At 44.2% G+C, this 18,656-nt stretch overlaps 1 protein-coding gene across 3 annotated transcripts in view; it reads left to right on the top strand.

Moving 5' to 3' along the window:
• The window catches only part of hth (Meis homeobox homothorax), a 517,031-nt gene that overhangs the window by 73,287 nt on the left and 425,088 nt on the right, over positions 1 to 18,656 (top strand). The gene's annotated exons all lie outside the window — the stretch shown is intronic.

Below are 18,656 nucleotides of genomic sequence, written 5' to 3'. Positions count from 1 at the left end.
TATTTTTATAATCCTATTTTACTCGATGTTAGCGATGTCAATGTGTCATGATCATACCTGTCGGAAACTATTTATATTGCGACATTTTTTTCGGCGTCAAAAACAGTTTAAAGCCTTGTGCAAATTAATATAAATAGATTTTGACTGTGTAATGAAATTCAATATGAAAAGCAACTTTCAATCATCCTGCGTAAATGTATAAATTATATTAATTGATAAAATGTTAGAGTACACGTATTGCGTAAAATAGCGAGGTATACGCATTCGCATATTGTAATCACTAACACTCTGATATCAATGATTTATATATTTATAAAATTTAACTTTTGGTGTAAGCATGGAAAATTTACTTCAAAATTGCTTTAAATCAATACCGAACTAAGCAACATATCAATAAATAAACAAATCAATTCGATCCAAAAATATGATATAAGGGAAGAAAAAGTGTCGATTTGAAAATAAGGAAAAGGATTCCCATGTTCGTAAGGACAAGATTGGAAAAAAAACAAATGACATGCACACATGTATGTACAGGCAAACTTATAAGCAGGTCGATGGTAACGACTGAAAGTCAAAGTAGTATTAGTTATATAGCATTATAGGAGGTAGGAGGAAGACGGTCTAATGCGAGTAGGGAGGATGGAGTGAGTGAGGGAGACAGAGCTAAAGATGCCAGGGAGATCTTGTATGCAAATTCTCTGGGTGCATCTCCGTGGGATCCTGGCGGGATCTGTGGAGGATTAACGGGCCGGCTTGCATGAAAGGCACACACGGGGAAAGGGTATATAGAGAAGGAGTCGTTTTACAGGAGTACTGCCCTTAGAGGGGCAGAGTGAGTGAGTGAGTGAGTGAGTGAGTGAGTGAGTGAGTGAGTGAGTGAGAAGGAGACAATGAGCGGGATATAGAGCTAGAGAGAGACTGAGAGAGCGAGAGAAAAGCGGGATATAAGCGACCTCTCTCACTCATTCACTCATTCCGCTCCTTTCTCTCTATCTCCCCCCCCTCTCTCTCTCTTATTTTTATAACGACTCCAACTTCTCGCGTCTTCCCATCTTCGCGGGAGCGTCGCGCGAGCTTGGCTCGGTTTCTCGATCCTCTCACGAAACGAGGCGTCGATGTCGATGTAACTCCTTTATCCCTCTCGTCCGCCCCCTTCCTCGCCAATCTCCCTTTCGCTCGAACCACGGAGAATCGAAATCGCACATTCCGTCAAATCGGCCTCTTAGCCTCTTATCCCATGCGCAAATCTTGCACGTGCATTTTTGCGGCGTGTCGATCTGCAGGGGACGATGAAAAACGCAAGTCAAAAAGCCGCGACGATGAGAGTGGGAGATGAGCGAGAGTTGATGGGCTTGGGGCTGAATTGTATAGCAACGCCGCACTCGAGCGTGAAAATGGGGACTAAAGAGTTTTCGAGAGGATGAAAGTGTGGCAGTCAGTTCGATTGGCGCAGGTGTTGCCACGGCCTAAGACGCTCGACAAGCTGTACCGAGCGGCTTTATAAAATGCCTCCGACCGACGCATCATTTAGATTAAAAACAAATAAGCATGTTCAATTGGCCATGAATTTGCTTTTTATAGAAAATTATTATATTCGTTGGTGGAAGGAACGAGCGCTAAAATTGGCTCCTTCCTCCTTTCCTCATTGAGCGTCAGTACGATTATAATAATTAATTAATGGTTGGGTAATTCGTTGCTTAATGCCCAATGACTTGATCCAATTGGCCGCTTATGTGCTCTGACGACAGATTATTTGTAAAATCAACAACGACGTTATAATATTTTGATCGGAGATTTCATTTATTATTATTATTCGAATTTAAGTATACGGACACCTTGATCCATTCCGTTAACACTGCATACACTACAAATGAAGCGTCGGCTTTTCTTTTCTTCTTTTTTTTTGTTCTTTTTTTCTCGTCATTTGAACGATACCATAAAGATAAAGTAAAGATAATGCGTGCAAGAGGAAGGGCGATGAGTCTGTGAGGTCCGGCACGAGGTGCGAACAGGACTATTTGCCAAGGCATTTTTCGAGACACCCGTCGTGCCAAATGTACGATGATCGCGAAAAACGCAGCTCTACGTGAGCGGCCTACAAAAATGAAACCGGCCCCTTTAAGCGCCAACTTTATCGTTATTGCAGTAGCGACGAGGTGGAAGAGAGGAAGCGGAGGGACCAGGAAGGAGAGAAGTTTGTGGTTCGACGAAAAAACATGGGATTGATGGAAGAGGGAAAATTTTAGCTCGTAGCCGAGACTTTGGGAGCGGAAAACATTGGACTTGTGTGGACGTGATATTCCGCTCGCCAATATGCCATGTCGTGCTCGTTTTAGCTTACTTGTTTTGTTCGACCTCTTACCGGAGCGAAAAATTTGTCCTCTTGAACGAATGCGGACCAAAGTTCGTTTAATATTGTATTACGGTAGGCTAGTACCTCGCAGGCCATTACGCCCTTCTAATTTCGCAGCATCCCTAATGCCGATATTGGCACAACCCTACTTTAGCTACCGAATGCCAATCCGAAGATAAAATCTAGATTTAAAATTGTATCACGGTAATCGTAATTGAAGTTTGAAAATTAATTAAGCGCCGACTAATTGGCAGGACGATAATTGCGTCTTTTACGATAAATATCCTTAAGCTTAGCTTAAGTGCCGCTGAGCCCGTCAATGTCGTATCAAATGAACTTTTATAGAAGTGCAATTATTAAAAAAATTACTCTACGCTTTAAAATGCACCTTGGAAAGGAGGCAGGCAGGCACTCGCGCACGCACGCACGCACGCACGCACGCACGCACGCATGCGTATCGTCGATAGATGCTCCTAGAAATCGGTCGCGCGTGTTCCTAATTCCTAAAAGTGACGTGCGGCCGAAAGAGTTAGCGAAGTAAGTGACCTCGGGGGCGTGGTCTCTTTTAGCATCGCAATAACCGATAATCCACAAGAGGGCGGGGGAGCTGTGGAAATTGACGGCAGCGGACAGCCGGGGAGCGTCAGCTCTTCGCGTTTAAACTTGCCCGATGGTAATTGAGCTCCTTCTCGTAAAGCCCATTAGAGGATTGAAGGGTTGCGGGGCGACGTACGAGGAGAGAGGGATCCCGATATATCCTGCGAACGTAATCGCGCGCATCGATAAGCGGAGAGTCGAGGCTCGGCTGGTCTCCGGGACCCCCCAACGCGCGGCCTAATGCAACCTGTCCGCGTCCTTCTTTCTCCGTCAAGCCGACGGATAAAATAATATTAAATTAAAGGATTATTGGATGGCGAATGGGCCGTGACGATAATAGATCGCGCTTTTCTTTCAGCGATGGGTGCGAGTCGCTCGTGGTACTTTTATTTTTCCTCGACTATGGTCGGCGTCGCATCAGGCCCGAGGCTCCGCTGAAAATTTAAATAATTATATTATGACGCCCTCCGGCAACTCCGCTTGCTCTTACACTTTCCGCTCTGTCATTTTAATTTTAGTAAATGTGGTTAATGCCTGGCGAGACGGAGATTTTCTGTATTTTCACGTTCACCCAGCAACGATGATCGCCTACATTAATTAAAGTCGTTTGATTGTCAAGGCCGTGCGAGCACGCCACATCAATGAGGCGCGCCTCGACAGAATTCGATGGAAAAAAAAAAGAAAAATTCGTGCGTTAAATCGTAGGTCGTGGGGTGAGGGGGTGATGATCGAAAAGGGATCGGAGTAATAATTGCTTTTAACGAAGGAAATAGGCGTTGTATGTGCGTGGCGCAGCTTATACCGCGAAAAGGCGCAAGAGAGCGAAAAACACGAGCGCCGAGGTACGAGCGAAGATCGACTCGTTTAACTGTGCACAAGGGTTGTTACGGAGTCGTATACGGCCGGATACATCGCCGGCAAATCGAGCGGGAATTCGAAATTTCAACGACTTCCGGGATACGACGGGGATCTGCTCGATTTCGAGGTAGTAAAACCAGAGAACTTTCTTCCCCTCCGCGCAGGCACCTCATTCTCCCCCTTAGCCGCTTGTATTGTAATGCGGCGGCAGTAAAACGGAAATCCCAACTCGCCTCGGCACGTCATACGGCGGAGTTGAGGGCTCGAGCATCATGGAGTCTAAAGTGGCCGAATTACTCGCTAAAAATGCTGGAAAAATCGCGTATAAAGTGAGCGCATTTGTGGCGCGTGATCCTTTCACTGGCGAATGAAGTAAATGGAATGAGGAGCGCGGAGGAGTCAAAGAAGGAGCATGGAAAAATAAAACAAATCGAAGATACGGTTTGTAAATAGAAAATTTGTTTCAAACGACATTTTGGTCGTTTATTTCTTATTGCCGTGGTAGGCTCAGCGAGCGCCGTCTCCATTCTCGGATTGGGCTTGTGATTTTACGAGGCACTGAGAGACCAGCGTCTTCGTAAGAGAATTTTTTATCCTCGACTTCTCCTTTTTCTTCTGCTTCCTTTTTTTCGGTCCCGTTTCTCTCTTTCCTCCTTCGCGTTCGTGCTTCTTCACTTCTGTCCTCTACTCTCCACTACTCTTCTTACCGCTCTCTCTCTCTCTCTCTCTCTCTCTCTCTCTCTCTCTCTCTCTCTCTCTCTCTAGCGTGTGAGGACAAGAGATATATGGATGTATGGATGGATAGATAGATAAATGGGTAGATAGATAGACCGAGAGAGAGAAAGAGAGAGAGAGAGAGAGAGTGCGTGTGCGTGTGTGCGTGCGCGCGTGAGCGAGCGAGTGAGAGGAGTAGGAACGAGCGTGCGCGCACCTTTTCCAAGCGTGCGGCCATCTAAATTTAACGACCGCTGCGAACGTACGCGGGTTAACCCGTTAATTTCGGACAGCTTTTACGTCGACCAATGTGTCTCTGACCTGTCGAGACTCCGAGCAGCGGTGGACGGCATCGCGAGATGGGAAGAGTAACGAAGAGCGTTGAAAACGATGGGCCATTGCACTTTTGATAAATAAAAATTAGAGTCTCGTCGGGAAAGTGTTGTTTAAAGTTCAATATTTATTTTAGTGATGATTGGGCCTCGATCTGACGTGAAATTTTTCCAATCTAATTGTAACTCTCAGCGCTATAAATCAGATTGGGCTGCATTTTGTTAAGCATCGTAAAATCAGAATAGCATCCATTCCTCAACAATATTGCTTTTTCCGATTATAAATCCGAGTATAATTTATTTATTATGCTTAAGCTGTTTTTATGAGCGCATGGGGCCCAGTATTATCCAACAGAGAGAGAGAGAGAGAGAGAGAGAGAGAGAGAGAGAGAGAGAGAGAGCACAGCCGAGTTTGGTTCTTGTCTTTTTATTTGCTTTACTCGTGCTACGGAGCGCGCCACTGTATTATTCGGGTCCTCGCACTCTGATTATATTTGACAGTATCGGAAGAACCATCAGCTCGGTTAAAAGAGAGCACGAGGAAGTATGATGAGGGAGGACAAGTAGAGGGATGGGCGGGATTATGATGGATCAAAGCAAGGCGAAAGCGCACCCGAGAAAAATGCGAGAGAAGAGCGTACGTCGAGCTGAGTAGTGCGCCGTGAAGTAACGTGTGCGCGAGAACGACAATAATAATGAGGATAAGTTGCACTGGGTGGTAATGAGGCTTGGGTAAGGAGGGGCGGGGGGAGACGCATCGTTGAAAGAATCAGTCAGTTAGTTGTGATTTGGGCGACGCGAGAGCACGCTCAACCGCGAATGGAGTCTCGTGACAAGTCCCTGGGGCATTGGAAAAAAGCGGTGACGTCGATGGCTCTACTTTTCTCTTAAACTCTTTTCCGCGACTGACAGCCTCCCCGGTTCGTTCCCCGTCTTCCTCCCGCGAGAAAGCCAAGGGGGCGTTAGGCAAAGGGGCAATGGAGCAAACGCAATGGCAATGACGAAGGTGAAGGCGAAGACTACGATGACGTGGGCTTAGACTACGAAGACGACGAAGAGGCGAATGCGGACGCGGACGAAAAGGAGGACGACTGCGAAGCCCAAGGGGAGACGTAGATGGAGACGATGACGATAGCTCTCAACGCCTCGGCCGTTCTTTCCTCGTCTTCTCGCGAGACCGAGCCGATAGCCGCCGTGGCGCGCGGGACTATGGGCCGGCGGGAGGGTGGGAGGAGGAGCAGTTGAAAGGTAGACAGATCCTGACTGGCCCTGTCCGCGGGAGACGAGTCCGGTGTACGCGCGGGGACTTGCATTTGTCATTCGGAGATAGCGCCTGGGTGGTCATTGTCGTATTCTCTCTTGCGCTCTCTTTCGCGACGCCGAGAGCTCCCATCAGAGGCTGCGCCAAACGAGTGGCTTTACGGGCCGAGCGGCTCTAGTGCCGAGTGAAAGTCTTATCTCCGACGACAATGCCGAGATCAGTCGTTGCTTAATGAAAGAGGCGACGAAATTCAAAGGAGGCCCACATTCTACGCTTTGATCCATTAGCTCTTACTCGTTAAAAGTGGCGACTAATTTTAATGAGAGCTCGTCCACAATTCTGCCCTCAACGTTTTCCCGAGGTTGCGCTAATTCGGGTGGTCGTTTGGCTAAGTGCATGAAAAAGCGTTAGTTATTAGGCTAATTGTAAGCGCCTGGACTCGTCGTTTTTCCTCTTGGTGCATGGACGGTTAATGCACGAGCGACTTGTCAATTTTATATCGCTGGCGAGTAAAATTTTAGAACAATGAGACGCGGTGCCGAGACACGGCTTTAATGCGAAGCCGTGTACGCCCTCCTCGCGGTATTCGCTGCCTCCTTGGCTAGACTGGGGTTGGCAAGAATGCAGGGCAGGTGTGCCAACCCGCGCAGACTCGAAGTAACGACACGTCCCTTGTCTTCGGTCTCTCTACGCCTCGCCTCGTCATATCTACCGCTTACCATGCGACTCTCATTCCGACTAAGCGACCGACACGACGCGCGCGCACACACACCCACCCACACGACATACGACACACACACAAACACACACACACACACACACACACACACACGCAGACGCGGAATATATATATATATATATATATAGCCGAAGATGGGCAGAAGCGTGAGAGGCAAGAGAGAGAGAACGGGTGTATGTGCGCGCGCGCGCTACAAAACGAAATAAACAAAGTAAAACAACAAGGGAATCGACGTTCCACTTCCAATGTAGTATACGTGACGACGTGATTCAGCACTGTTGTCCTTTTTTCCCGCTCTTTGTCTTCTTGCTCTTATCGTTGTTGTTGTTGTTGTTGTTGATGATGTTGTTCTTCTTCATCTTCTTCTTCATCGTCATCATCATCATCATCATCATCTATCTTTTTCTTCTTTTTCGTTGGCTTGGCGAATGAAAGAATTTCAGTCGGTCGTCTAAAATGATCTTATAGATACATGCGCGAAGTGCATATTTCGTGTTATAAATTTGACTCGTTCGCCTGCAACAAAATTATGAAGACCTTATTTTACCGAGTGCGTATTTTGTTTTTTTATACTCTAGATCATACGCGACTGGCCTCTATCTAGAATAATTCAAACTTTATAGGCAAGTTTTAAAGATCTACTTTCAAACTAATTAGTATACATTGCAATAAATTACAGTGGATTGTAGCTCTGTTTATTAAATTACCTGCAATATTCAGTTCACACATTGTTGATTTATGAAGTGAATCAAATAAAAAACACACATATTTATAAATTAAGAATATATTTGCGTGTGAACCTGTTTTTTATCATCGGATCTGGAATAGTCACTCTGTCGTCACCCGTATAGACATTGCATGATATAAGAGTCAGGGAGAGAGAGAGAGAGTCAGGGAGAGAAAGAGTCAGGGAGAGAAAGAGTCAGGGAGAGAGAGAGAGAGGGAGAGAAAGAGTCAGGGAGAGAAAGAGTCAGGGAGAGAAAGAGTCAGGGAGAGAAAGAGTCAGGGAGAGAAAGAGTCAGGGAGAGAAAGAGTCAGGGAGAGAAAGAGTCAGGGAGAGAAAGAGTCAGGGAGAGAAAGAGTCAGGGAGAGAAAGAGTCAGGGAGAGAAAGAGTCAGGGAGAGAAAGAGTCAGGGAGAGAAAGAGTCAGGGAGAGAAAGAGGGGGGGGGCAGTTCAACCGAGAAAGACGACGACGATGTTATTGATTTTGCATGTCGGTAATGCTCGTTTAAGACGCCTCATTGTCCGCATTTAAATCATCACTCGTCTTTCAGCGTATAGTACAAGGAGGCCTTAACCCTGGTTGGAGGCTTCTTCAGTTGCATGTACATACGCGTAACACTATGATAATGACTTCGATTCACAGGGTCGGTCGATCCGCGCATGTTCTTCCCACCTTCGCTACGATAGCGACAAAATTTATGAGGCCGTTTCCTATATACGCGCGACTTCGATAACTGAACTGGCATTTGTCAAACCCACGTCATCGCCACATCACATTTAATAGACATGCCGCAAGCGAGCTAAGCTACCGGCACCTACTTGCTGGTTTCGACACCCAGCGTGCTTTTCTCTTCTTGATATACGTCTCTCTCTCACCTTCCCCCCCTCCCCTCACCATCATTTAATTTACCTCTTATTTTCATAATAATTAACTAATAGCAATTTCTTTTGTGTCTATCTCTTGTTTTAAATTCCTATAATTATGATAGTTTACTTCTTGCATTATTAATACGTTTTTGTACGCCTAGTAAGTAATTCCGTATGAGAGGCGTAAATATATAACGATCGACGTTCATCTAATGACTGTAAAAGCAAATGTCCATTCATATTATTATATTCAACTTCAAACACTTATATCGGTAAATCACTTAATTTCTTAAATTGAATTATTTTTCAATCATTCGAAATACAATTCGTCATTTATTACTTAATAAAAATCAATTCAACATCGTTCATTCCTATTTAACTAATTCTCATTGCGTATCTACATCCTCCCGTATTATTATTTAAAGTCTCATTATTCTTTTATTCACGAATTAGAATGTATGAATAGACATTTTAAAAATAGATCATCAAGCGCTATTAGATTAACGAGAATCAGGTGAATCTCTGACCCTGAATTCATCTTCCTATAAATGACCATGACGATGTTGAGTATTTGTTGAAAGACTCGGAACCATACTCGGCTAAGTTTAAATCGTGTACGTCTCGACCGCCCTGGACGCAACAACTGTTTTGGCAATTAACCTCATGTCCTATCGACACAATTTCACTCGTTTGGCACCCTCGTATCCAAATGGCAAAACTACTTTTTCATACGCTCCAATTTTTCGATCCAAACATATTGTTGGCATCTAATTGTCTATCTGGCTGTATATCGTGACTATTTTACATTTTGTTTTGGTATTTACAAAGGCTTTAGTTTTCATCGCTTTGTTTTTTTCTCATTTTCCATTGTAGATCGCGATATAGAAGTGTCTAAATAAACGAATGATTAATGATATCTAGTGATATTGCGGCAAAACGATAATCAGATTGTTGAATGTACACCGAAACCTGTTGTACTTTCATAAAACAGACACATTGTAGATGCTGTTAAATAATCTATTTACTTAGTGTAATATAAGAGTGTATAATATATTCAGTGAAAATGTGTTTATGAAATCGTGCTGGGTTTTTCAACGATAATACTCTTATCTTACAGAATTTTATATATTCGGCGAATAGCATTGATAAAATTTGAAGAAGTTCTTAGGCCGTTTAAAGCGTAATACATGCAATTTTTAAGTGCTACATTGTCCTCCAAAATTCGTCAAACGTCGATTTTTGGCCACGATATTGGGCAGTTGAACCCAAGCACAAAGTCTGTATGGAAAGTGTGACATCTCGACGGTTATTCCTGGCTTCGTCGTTCGCGTCTGTCCTTTACTAAGATATATGCTTAGAAATTTTCTTCTTTCTCTCTTTTGCCCCGTGAAGCGTCTGCCATGCTTCATGAGAAGGGTATGAACGTGGATGAGAGAGGAGAATGGAGAGAAAGGGTTAAAAAGAGGGAGGAACGGAGATAGAATGAGTGTGAGAGAGCGAGCGAATTAGAAGATGATGGAACGAGAGAGGGAGAGAGAGGGAGAGAGAGAGAGAGAGCACGAGTGTGTACAGAAAGGAGAAAGATGGGAAAAAGGAAGAGATGAAGAAGTTCCACGCTCGTCAGAAATAGTGGCACTTCCCTGTCTCTGCGCCAGCTTCCACCAATATCTATTCCGGCACTACAAAACAACATCTATTCCATCTTACCAAGGCTCGAAACGTCTTTTTTTCTGTCTGCCTTCTGTCTGTCTGTCTGTCTTCTGTCCGTATAACTCTGCATACTCTCTCGCTACTCCAGATCCAATCATCCTTTAATATCTCTAAATCTGTATGTATCTATCCACCCACCCCTCTCGTACTCGCATTTTTATGGCACCGATCACATTGCATATACATTTTAGACTTACTTCTTACTACACTTTGATTATGAATTCGGAATCGCTGACATTTAATGTACTTTAAAATTGAGGAGTTAGAGATGATTCTAATACACACTTGGCTAAACGATTTATTCAATTTTTCATTAACTCGAATATACGAATATTCTAAATTTATTAAAATAAGTTTTTAAAACGACAAATGGTTAAAACAGCTATTAAAATGACTAATTCATGAAAAAAACAATAACAGAGTATAATATTTATCTAAATAAAATATATTTCTAAAGCATAATTGTTACTTAACGTAAGCTTTGATTCTCCAATATTTATTTCCAATAAGCAAATATTCCAATGGTAAAACAGATTGGGCTAGTTATCAAATTCCTTTGCTTTTCGTAAACGGCCGATAATGCTTTCGCTTCATCTTGGAGTAAAGATTTTTATGACATTTTTTCTTTGACATGAACTCACGGGATTTTATAAGAAAACAGTTCCACGAAATTGTTAAGAAACTTTGATTCCTCCGTAAATATTAAGGTGACCATTTGTCCGCGCTAGTACCAACGTAGGCGTGCTTAATCATGTGGGTCCATAGTCAAAGTGGGTAAGTGAGAGAGAGAGAGAGAGAGAGAGAGAGAGAGAGAGAGAGAGATGGAAGTGGGGAGAATGGAGAGATCTGATGTACAGATAAATAGAGAAAAGTCGGCGGATGCTCAGGGCGCTCGACGGCATTATGACGATTTTGGTATTACTAAGTCGTAGAAGACGATTCGCACTTAAATCGAGGAATAGAGCAAGTAAGAGGTCGAGCACGCGAGCGTACCATCCTCGTCTCCTTCTCGGCCTGTCGCTCCACTTCGACGTAAAAATATCTCTTGGCCCTCTCGCGGCTGCTGCCGATGCTCGTCCTCTTCTCTCCTCTGCTGCCATTGCTGCCGTTGCCGTGACTCCGGCTCGACTCGTTCGTGGGCCAGAGTACCATCATCCTCTGTTCGTTCACCAAACCTTATACCGGGTGACACGAGTGCGACGTCAAAGAATTATGGCCTTGCCGCGCGACGGCAATAGCATCGAGCCTCGGGCTACCTACTTGTTTGCTTCTCTCTGCTCGTTTCATCCTATCCAAAATGGTTTTTTTTTTACGCGCCCTGGACCCGTGTCTCGCGCGGACTTTAACCCCTCCGTGGTCGGGCCCTTTTCGACTGTTGCCTAATTACAGCGCAAGCGGGGGATTGCCTCAGCCGCACCTTCTCAAGCTGAAATTACTTTATTGGAGGCGAAGTTTATCAAGAATCATAGTTCCTTCTGAATCGTAATAAGAATTCCAATGATTGGCCAACGTCAAATTAAACCGTATTTATCGTCTTGCGTATTAAATATCAAAATGGATGATCATTCAAAATTTCTTTTATAATTAATATCTTAGAAGAAGTGCAACATTTAAACATTACATATTTAAACTATAATGTCAAATCAGTTTATTACGCTACGTTGTATCGGCTTTAAACGTCAATTATCGCGATCGATTGCTTTCCCTCCTCTTTTTGCAAGGAGACTCCACAATAACAGATCCCATTATTCGTAATATTTAATTTTTAAAAGCACTTTGGCTTTAACCTACTAAGGTATTTGTAGTACAACGCGGGCAGCATATTGAATGAAAACTTTCCTCACTGGTAGAGCACTAATGAATCACGTATCTTAACAAAAATTAATCGAAAAGGAGGAGATCTTAACATAAATAGAGGCAGTTGCTCAAGCCTGGACTGACCTTAGCCCGATGCCGAAAGCGTAAGCGCCGCGCAGATTTCCGTTAGCCATTCTCGGGCTCGTCTCGACGCCGTTCGCGAGGGCCGAACGAATCGTGAGCAGAATCGAGCCGCGAGAACGACCAAGGTCGAGGTCCCTCCCAAAGAATGAAGGAGCTAAAACGAACTTGGGAGGAATAACGAACGACCGACGGCGAGAACGATGGCGGGCGGAGAGGGAGATATAAGACAGCAAGAGCGAACGAAAGAAAGGGGGACAGGCAGAGCTGGGTGAAGGAGGGGAGGGGGTTGAGGGGCCGAAGAGTAAGAGTGAGCGAGAGAAGCATGGTCCAGACCGCATATTAGAAGTCTGCGATGCGATGCGCCTCTCTCTCTCTCTCTCTCCCCGCGTACCCCCTACCCCTCTCCATCTCCCTCTGATACAAGACAAGAAAGCGAAACAATGTCACGGGGCCTCTGGCGGAGCGGGGGACGAGTGCGGGGGAGAGCTGCTGCTGTTGCTGCTGCTGCTGTTGCTGTTGCCGCTGTTGCTGCTGCTGCTGCCGCTGCTGAGCAATGCGATGCGAGTAAGCGGCCGAAGGTTAGGAGCGCTGTAAATCACAGCGAACGAGCATCGACGCCCGTAAAGTCATCGAGGCGCTGGCACACACGATCGGTCGTCGTCATTGACCCATAGAGTACCGGGCGAGATGACTCTTATGTGAGGCGCGACTCTAAAATCGAGATAGCCGCATGTATGCATGTACATTGTCTCCGGTCATAGAGTGAGAGGGGGAGGGAAAGGAGAACTTAATTCGGCTCATTTGCCAGTCGCGCAGAGAAGAGGGGCAGGAGATGACTGGATTCTCCATTATTTGCGCCTCTCTCCTTTGTCTGTGTGCTTCTCTCTCTCTCTCTCTCTCTCTCTCTCTCTCTCTCTATCTCTGTCTCTATCTATCTATCTATCTATCTATCTATCTTTCACTCTCTCTTTCCCGCCCCCGCTAGCGCTCCCACTCTGATTTATTGCGGGGAGATTCCGTTTAGTGTCCGATTAATCGAGTTGCTGACATTTATTTGTCGGCTGGAATCACTTGTACGTTGTTTCTCTCTTTAACTCTCTCTCTCTCTCTCTCTCTCTCTCTCTCTCTCTCTCTCTCTCTCCGTCATTCGCTGTGTCTCACTATATGCTGCAAGCCGAATATTGTGAGCGCGCGAGCGCGATATTAAAAATAATGTTTTATGCTCAACTTGAGCCCAACTATTTGTGATTAAACGCAGTAAAAAAATTTTCGTCCTATTCGTTGCTATACGTTTGGCGTGAAATGAGCTCTCGCGTGTTGTTGATTGTCAACAAATTCTCGCGTTTCCTTTTCATGCGCCTCGAATTAAGTTGTATTTGAAAATGTGAAGTCATTATTCATTTACAAAGTTTTTTAAAAAGATTTTTAGATTATCAACAGACATCATGAATATTTAGCTAGCAGCACCAGCTATTTACATAATGTAGAAAGTATTTTAATTTTACTTCGCATATTGAATATAGATATTTTATTGGACTTTTAATGAACCATTGCAAAAGGGATTAAAAACGATGGGTTTATGTAATTGTAGGAGCGATGGCGAGGGACGGGAGAGGCGAATTGTTAAAAAGTTTGCAAAGACTGGAAAAGAGGATTTATTTCTATTTCCTAATCAGTTTCAAGTAAGAGAGAGCGTCATGCCATTCGTTTGATCCAACATTCAACGCGATTCAGCAGCACACAACTCCAAATGCCAACACTTCTCGAGCATTATATCGCTCAAAATGCTTAAAATTAATTAAAGTCCAATCGATTGACACGTTTCAGCTATAAGATAATAAATCCCAGAAAACTTAATGTTTAATCGCGGCTCGAACGGGCGCTTCGCTATAATTACATAATAATCACAACGTGCAATTAGCATAATGCGAACGAGATTATGTAACGTCCGAGACTTGGAGTTTAGCGCTATCGAGCGTGAATAATCGCAGGGAGCCGTCGTTCGGTCGTCTTCAATCCCGGCAACATTATTGAAAATAAAATATGATCTAAGTTTCAAAAAATTCCGTTTAATTTTATCGCGAGACGCAGAAGAAAGGATGAAGGAAAGAGGATGGCCCGGGGGATTCGGGAATGGTTGGGAGCGAAAAGAAAAGGACGGAATGAGAGGCCTCGCGCTCGCAAGAGCTGGTATGTTAATGACTCTTAGGTGACGAGCCTTAGATCTAGACGTCGCAAAAGACGAAAGTCGCCGCTGCCATCGGAGTCGCGCGGCTACGAGAACCCGAGAGAATAAGCCGCTGGGGCAAAGAGGAGCGCCGCGAGCGCCTCAAACACGACTCCGTTGGATGTTCGCGCTAGACGCTTTGGAGCTTGCTGCCAGCAAATAGTTTAGCATCAATCCCCGATGTCTTATTATAACGTTATTAAAATAACCGCGCGCTTTTCGACCCTCTCTCGCACGCACGCACGCACGCACGCACGCGCATTTTCTACCCACCTCCTCTCGGCGAATGACACGAGTGGTTTGAAAACGCTTACGATCGTTAACGAAAGCGTCGGAGCGAGCGGAACCGGCGATGCTCGCGGGATTATTAACTTTGTTAAAAATGTCAAATCCGTGCTGAGCCGTTGTTGTCATCGTACCTGCTCCGCGGCTCCTTTGCGTTTACTCGCTTTAATCGACTGTTAGCGTGAACGAACGCGTGGGGACAAATTTACCTCGTACCTCGGTATCGTATGCGGCAATATCTTATTTGTTGTCCATTATCATTGCTTTTATAAGTAAATGTAAAGAAGAGCTCTTTCTCGAGATTTTATCGATGCCGAAGTTTTATCCGATTTTTATGATAATTTAATCAAATTGATAATGGATAAATATCAATCATCCGGAACGTGGAGCTAGCTTACACTATAATTAATGAGTCACTTAGCAGATCCATACAATCAAGTTGACTCTCGGCATTAGTACATCTTTCTCGTAATACATTTATATCCGTGTGCTTTTCTGAAGCTGATGCACAAATGCTTAATTTAATATGACACGTACGTTCGTTCAATTATTAAATTGATTACACCAGTGTTTCGACGTGTTCCATCGACAAGGAAATAAAATTTAATCCCTGTTAATGAAGATACGTTATCGGTCAAGTCCGACGTTACACGACTTGTCCACCCGTAACGTCCGCGTGTTGCACGTTCGTGAGGTGACGACCGGAATATTCAATTCAATCTGCTCATGCAGTATTTAAAGGTGTCTCTCTCACTCTCTCTCTCTCTCTCTCTCTCTCTCTCTCTCCCCCTTCTCTCACTCTCTCACACACACACACACACACACACACTCTCTCTCTCTCTCTCTCTCTCTCTCTCTAAATCTATCCATCTCTTTTCCCCTCCATCCAGTATCTCTTTCCCACCTTCTCATCCTCCCCTCCCATTTACTGCCATGAAATCTCCTTCCCTAACTCGTACTCCGTCACCACTAGCCAGTCCCCTTCGCTCGCCATCTCATTCTTCGCCCAATATACAAAAGACATTCGGCCAAAGTCGCGGCGACATAATTTCGTATTATTGCCGATAAAGAATGTATTTTCATTTCAAAATACACGAGAGCTCTCGATCCTCTCTTCATCTTGAGCTAGAGTCGGGGCACCGGGGCCGGGAATATTTTATTTGGCGTCTGAATATTTAACGGGTTTGTCTCGAGGGTTTGGGAATTCGGGCTTGTGTCCCCAAGGCCTCGCAATGCGTCTTCGTGCGAGCTTTTCTTTACATTTAACGCGGGAAGCGATTTATACTTTTCTATTTTATTTCCAGTGCATGAAATAATATTTTGAGGCCATTTGACGTGGATGTTTCTATCAGCCTGTATTAATCATACGTTGTCGTTGTTAAAAAAAATTTTTTAATTTTCTTTTTATTCGGTAATTTATAATTGCCAAATGAGAATTTCAAATTCAGCTATTAAAGATTTACGCGCAGTACACCGCCTGTTGTATATTGTTAATCTCACGGATAATGCTGATTTTTTAGCTATGCGTACAATATCGGCATTTTTTAACTAGCCGAAGAGATTTAAGCCCAAACGTTCCCATAATTCTCATAATGACTCGGGAAATCGGCACCTACCTAATATGATTATTTATAATCATGGGCAATAGAAATGAAATGAGGGTATTGCGCAAATGGCATTGTAGAAAAATAATAATAGGGCGCTGAGGCCAGTTGAAAATAGAAAATCGAAAGCTGACTATACCCGTTAAAGTAATACGAGGCATTTCGGATTTGGTAAAGGTGGCAACGTCGCAGGCGTCCCAACGACAATTCGAAAAAGGCTGGGGGATTTAGTGGCATTGTGAAGTCGAGGGATGCAGAGAGGAAGAAGTGTACCTGCCTCTTTGGTGGCATCCCTTTTCGCGTGAGAGCTCGAACGTTGTTTCGATGCAGCGCGCGCACCTCCGGTAAAAGGTTCCAGATACACAACTACTTTACGAACATCGACCATACATCAGTCTGGATCAAGGGATCGAAAGAAAACCGTGCATTACCACCCCATTTCATGATCCTTTGAATTTTTAAATTTTTCTTTGATGTTCTCGCATCCATTCCGAACTCGCTTGTCTTTCCGACTACCTCTCTCTCTCTCTCTCTCTCTCTCTCTCTTCCTCTCTCTCGCGCTCGCTTGCTTTAACCTAGCAGTATTTCATAGTTGTGATGATTATCTCGAGATGGACCAAGTCGATTATCTTGATTTAGAAGGGTCTTCTAGTAAAGCTCCATAAATTTACGTATAATTAGACCTCAATCTCGTAGATAGAAATTTTCCAGAAAATACACACACGCGCCCGTACATATACTCTCTCTCTCTCTCTCTCTCTCTTTCTTTCTTCAAGTTAATTTTTCATCGTCTTCATAGATGTGCATTAAAAAATGAAAAAGAATTAAAGAAAAAAGAAAATAATATACAGCAACGAAACGACAGGATACATTAAAAATACTAGACCGGTAAGCGTGTTATGATTTGCAGTCGAATCGTCGTTCAAGCCCAGCTCACGCAAACATGAAACTTATTATTGCACAACAAGTTCAACGTCATTGCCTTCACTCGAAAACATTTCCTTCGATGTTTTGCCAATACAAGCCAATTAGCATCGGCTAGAGCGACGCAGACTTTTCCCACGCAGGCGTATCTGTCGCGTTTACCAGCGTCATTCAATGCGAGCCCGAGCTTTAAACAGGGCCCATGGCTTTTTTTCTACAAATAAGAAGCAGTATCGTATCGACTATCGCCCTTACAGATGGAAGTCCATAAACGTCATTTCCGTGAAAACAAATCTGTTAGCGTTTCTGCATCCACGTGCTCGGGAACCGTGAGTTAGCAGACTGTGGTCATAAAACTGGGCTTGTAAAGGAACAATCGTCGTAGCACCGATAAGAGAACGACCGGTCGGAGCCGAAACTTACCCGCAGGATAAACATCGGGCGGGACCGAGATAGAGAAATACCCTCGTTCCCTCGCTCTCGCGGTTTTTAACAATCGTGAGGAGCCGCTATCTGTGTATGTGGGCCACGCGCATGTACACTGACGCGGTTACAGGGGCGCCTGGCTTATCGGGCGAGATGGGCGAAGATCGCCGAACCTTGTCCTGCGCATCAATTGCAACTGGGCACGCCGATGTTCCTTGTTTCCCGTTTCGAGATAAATTCCCGGCAGTCTGCGTAAGCCGCTCTTAATTTGCGCACTCGCGCGTTTCATTTTCAAATTCATGTTGGTAGCGATTGGGAGGCGTGCTGCGCGATTTCTTCATTTTGGGCGACGAATTGCGCGTACGAAGCGAGCGATCCATTGAACGGGAGCGCGAGGCATCTTAAGAAGATTTACTTTTTCTTTCTCGGTAGTTCTATTTCCGTTCGGCGTATAATAGAAGCATGTCGAGCCGTTCGATAATCTCATTAGCTCTTGGACAAGCAGCTGTAAATGAAGCGACGAACAGCGCTACTTGGCGTGCGCATCGAATAATCATAGCACGGGCCCGAAACAATAACAGCGGTAGTTGTAATAAGTAATGATAACCATAGCAACATCGATAACACAATAGCAACAACACTGCACGATAACAATAATAATAGTATATTAAGAAGAAAGACGTTAAATAATAATAAGGATAATGACAATGATAATGACAATAATGATAGTAATAGTATTGGTAACAATAATAACGACAAAAATCATGACAGCGACAACAACAACAACAACAATAATATAAAAAATAATAACAATAATAATGACGATGATGATAATGATAACGACAGTGGTATTAATAACAGCAACAACAACGAGGATGATGATAATAATGCCCCTCAGGCTGAAAAAGTTGAATAAAACGTTTGTCCTCCCGGTTCTCTTTAGCACATTGAAATCATAACCGCCCCCGCTCTGGCAGAAAGATTGGCATAAGGCAACTCGAACGTGCCGCTCCCTCATTGTCGTGGCCTCGTCGCATTATAATTCAATTTTCAGCAGTTGAGTCCACAGGTAGGGAACGTCTACGTTGTCGTGT

This window comes from Ceratosolen solmsi, unplaced genomic scaffold (genome assembly GCF_000503995.2).
Source record: "Ceratosolen solmsi marchali unplaced genomic scaffold, CerSol_1.0 scaffold14, whole genome shotgun sequence".
Lineage (NCBI taxonomy): Eukaryota > Metazoa > Arthropoda > Insecta > Hymenoptera > Agaonidae > Ceratosolen > Ceratosolen solmsi.
This window is presented reverse-complemented; position numbering and strand designations above follow the sequence as displayed.